The sequence below is a fragment of the Ictalurus furcatus genome, chromosome 7 (genome assembly GCF_023375685.1).
Source record: "Ictalurus furcatus strain D&B chromosome 7, Billie_1.0, whole genome shotgun sequence".
Lineage (NCBI taxonomy): Eukaryota > Metazoa > Chordata > Actinopteri > Siluriformes > Ictaluridae > Ictalurus > Ictalurus furcatus.
Genome location: NC_071261.1, coordinates 12,222,532 through 12,226,575, shown reverse-complemented (window position 1 = coordinate 12,226,575; position 4,044 = coordinate 12,222,532). Strand labels below are relative to the sequence as shown.

The 4,044-nt window shown below is 38.6% G+C and overlaps 1 protein-coding gene across 2 annotated transcripts in view; it reads right to left on the bottom strand.

Annotated features, from left to right (window-relative positions):
* dcaf8 (DDB1 and CUL4 associated factor 8) overlaps positions 1-1,877 on the bottom strand; it is a 9,787-nt gene extending 7,910 nt beyond the window's left edge. For both annotated transcript variants that reach the window (XM_053628488.1, XM_053628489.1), the window contains exons 1-2: positions 1,649-1,877; positions 1-8 (exon numbers count right to left, since the gene is read on the bottom strand). The exon at positions 1-8 is cut by the window's left edge and continues 64 nt beyond it. The gene's annotated coding sequence lies outside the window, so the exon portion shown is untranslated. The remainder of the gene's footprint in view (positions 9-1,648) is intronic.
* Positions 1,878-4,044: the final 2,167 nt, after the last annotated feature.

The following is a 4,044-nucleotide window of genomic DNA, read 5'->3' as shown; positions in this document are numbered from 1 at the left end:
AAAGGAGCCTGGAGAAGCAAAGCAAGCAGCGTTATATACATAATGGCTCAGGTTTGAGCACACGGCACACAGACGAGTCCCACCGAAAAACAATGTTTCTTCATTTTGTAATACAAATTCTACAATTATACTAGAATTACATTCCTAAGGGGAAACTCCAGGACTCCGCGCAAAAAGCGAATCAAAAACATGTCGTGTGTGTGTTTTGGATTGCAGCATTCTTTCTGAAGATGATAACGAGATGATAAATGAGCCATGAGACGCGAACTGAGCCCTTTTGTTTTGCTTTTTTTTTTTTTTTTTTTTTTTTTTTTTTAGGAGATTTAAACAAACACAAAGTGAAAATTAACCTTGGATATGACACAAAATATTATCTATATACTTATTTAATCATTTGTTGAGCTCCATGTTCTCCATGCGCAGGTGATTTCTGTGATTATTTTATTTTTTTATTTTTTTAACCCACCCTCCCTAAAGGTTTATTTAGATTTTTATTTGGTAAATATTTTTATGAGGACATTTTCAATCCATCATTTTCTTTTTCAAGATTAACGTGATGGATGTCAATAAGGTATAAATAATAAAACGGATACAATTGTAAAGCGATACGTTAGAAACATTAGAAACACTCTACTGATGTTTTTAACGTCCCTGGAAAAAAAAACACAAAATAATAAACACTCATAGAATTTGTAATGGTTTTAATGGGAATTGTATTGGTTTTAACAGAAGCTGTAATGGTCCTTGTGGGTCCCTGGTCATTTGATGCTTTCTATTGGTGGCATGTTATGTCTAGTGGATACCAATAAGGACCTACTAAGTTTGGAATTTGGTAGTTTTAATGGTTAATAGCTGAAGGTTTGTAATGGTATTAGTAATAAAAACCATTAGAATTTCTGCAATGGTTCATACTGTTGTTGTTTCGGGGGGGGGGGGTTGTTCAGCAGGGTTGGCAGAGCTTTATTTATTTATTTATTTATTAAAATTCTACACACACAATTTTTTGTACATAAATAATCATTATTATTATATAAAACCCTATGTGAGCCAGAAAGATTAGCATTACACGAGGACATCAGTAATGTCATTACAGAAGTCAAAAATAGAAAGCTGGTGTATTAGCTACACGAGACACTCCGCTAGCTTGCTAGTGTTTAAGAGTCCTGTTGTTGTTTTTATTTATTTAAGTTTAATATGTATGAGTTTAATATCGTCTGTTGTTTGTGCAGTCGCTCGAGGAGATGTTATGTAAACAAAAACAGTGGAGCTAGCAAAGATTTCGTAGCTGTGCTAGCGGATTAGCATTCACATTTTAAAATCTGTCCTAAAAGACAATTTTATTTTCGCGTATCAGGTTTTGCTTTTTTTAAGTACGCAGGAGTAACGTTGTTAATGTTAACGTGTTTATTTTTTATCAAGCAAACATGGTGTTCTTTCCACAGCGACAACCTTTAGCACGACTGTATTTGATATTTTGTGTGTTTTATATGCATATAGAGGAGTCCTGGTTGTTGTTGTTGTTGTTGGCAGGTCCTGTCACATGCTAATTTGTAAACACAACTAGCATGCTTGACAAGCGTTAGGCTTCAGCGTTAGTGTTTGTATTAGCATTAGCATTAGCATTAGCGTTAGCGTTAACTACCTGTACCTTTGAGCGAGGCCCGAACAAAAAAATTCCTCCGCACTCCTTAAAACTCGTCCTGAGCAAACTTCGGCACTTCAGACGCCCCGGACTGAACGCGTACAAACAAATTTGCAAGACATTGTTAAAAAAACAAAAAAAAATTAAATAAACCTCGAGCAGAAAAGCGGATTTAAACCTCCGGTTGCAGCTGTTTTCGTTTTTTACTTTTTTTATGTTGGCTGAGCTGCTTCGTAACTACTTTTATTTTTTTTCTACGTACTTCCGGTAAGACGCTTTTATTTTTTTTTACCGGAAGTAGATACAATCTCAAATAACAGTTCGCTACTTGCTGTGTATATCAGTTAGCAAGGATAGATGGATGAATGGAGAGAGAAATAGATAGATAGATAATCTATTATTATTATTATTATTATTATTATTATTATTATTATTATTAATCCCAGGGGGAAATTCACAGATTACAGCAGCAATCCAAAATGTAGAGTGTGCAAGTAAGAATATTTAGAATAATAAAAATAAACATACAGAAAAAAATCTTATATATCCTTGGTAAATATGAGCAAAGAAGGCCGGGGAAAAGTTCATCGATCTGTGCCGGCTGTTGCACGTCAAGCACTTGAAGACTTGCGTCTACCACCCCCAGACTGACGGCCTGGTGGAGAGGTTTAATCAGACCCTGAAGAGAATGCTGTGGAGGGTGGTAGACAAAGACGGCTGAAACTGGGACCTCCTCCTGCCCTACGTGCTCTTTGCCATCTGAGAGGCCTCCCAAGCATCCACCGGCTTCACCCCATTCGAGCTCCTCTTCAGACGGCGTCCCCAAGGACTGTTGGACATGGCCCAGGAGGTGTGGGAGGAGCAGCCCTCTCCTTTCCACTCCCTGGAAGAATACGTCTAGGAAATGCAAGAGAGGCTTGACAGAGTAACACAGATTGTCCGGGAGAATACGGAGGCTGCCATACTTAAGATAGTGCCAGCTACATTCAAATATCAAAAGGAGAACTCATGTAGAACAGGATGTAAAACAGTATAAGCACTGCACGTACCCGTTTCTAGCAAACTTTTAATCAACCGATTCGGACAATTCTCATGATACTTGCTCAGGCAATTCAATTTTATTTCTGTAGCACTTTTAACAATGCATCTTGTCATAAAGCAGATTTACAGAAATACAGACTCAAAAAGGAACCCACCCTGTTCTGGGATTATAAATCATTATAGTTGTAAAGTCTAAAAGCAAAGACAATCAGATCCCCTTTCCCTTAGAGCCCACTCCAGATCACAGTCTCACATTTTATTGTTTTTTGCTCCTTCTAGCATAAAAGTCAAATGAAGAGACAGATTTTGACCAAAATGGTTAATCACAACTTAACATATAACTAGTTCATGTGAACAAATGAACAGAAAGGCTTTAAAAAGATTTTTTAAAAAGTTTCTTTTCGCCGGTTGTAGATCCAAGTGATCTCAAAGTTATTACACTTACAGCAGGTATTTATATAATCCATATTCAAGGAGGGGAAAAACACAGTCAAACAACCTTACACCTGACAGAAAATTCTCTTTCACTGTGCCTAAACATGATCGTTTCAGTTCAAAGCGTTATAAATATGAATGCATTAACTCATATATACTATATATCTAGGTTTGGATAAATTGCTGAATAAACAAATGTGTGTATTATTCTTGAAGAAGAGAGTCGTGCTCTGAGGAAGTCATCTGTCCAGAGAGAGAGAGAAAAGGTCACTGACAAATCAACTTTATTAGAGGACTGGGAGTGTTCTAGAAACTACCATGGCAACATAGAAATATTTAGAGAAATACTGTGTACAGAATCTTAGCTTCTCCTTGCAGTCTCTGTTCTCCCAAATGTTTGTACTGGTGTTGCGAGCTCCACAGCGGAGCTGGGAGCTGGGCACGAGGGCAGCGAGACCAGGCTCCCCAGCGGCACCATGTTCACACAGACCCACTGTCCATTCACAAAGCGCACGCCAATCCACACACTGACTGTCTGGGTTTGTGCTATTGCATTTTCAGCCAGGGCTAGTTGCTCTGGAGAGACCGGGCTGGCCAAGCCGGTGTAGGAAGTTCTGCAGTAGTCAAGAGCTTCCTCCCATGTCTTACTGTCCTTCACCAAAACAAATCTCCAGGAACAATAGAAAGGATAAGATGCACTGCACTCATAATCATTCCACCCCTCTGATTCTATTTTGACACAGTTCTGTATTCCGTTAACATTATTAGGTTGGCCAGTGAGCCACTGAAAGAAATGAGGTGATTCTCCATCAGACCATTGCCAGCGTTCTGATCCAGGTGCAGTTCTGTTCAGCCCAATCCAACTATCTGAACTGATGACGCCTGAAGATGCATTCATCAGTCTCCGGTTCTCCGCATCAGTAGTG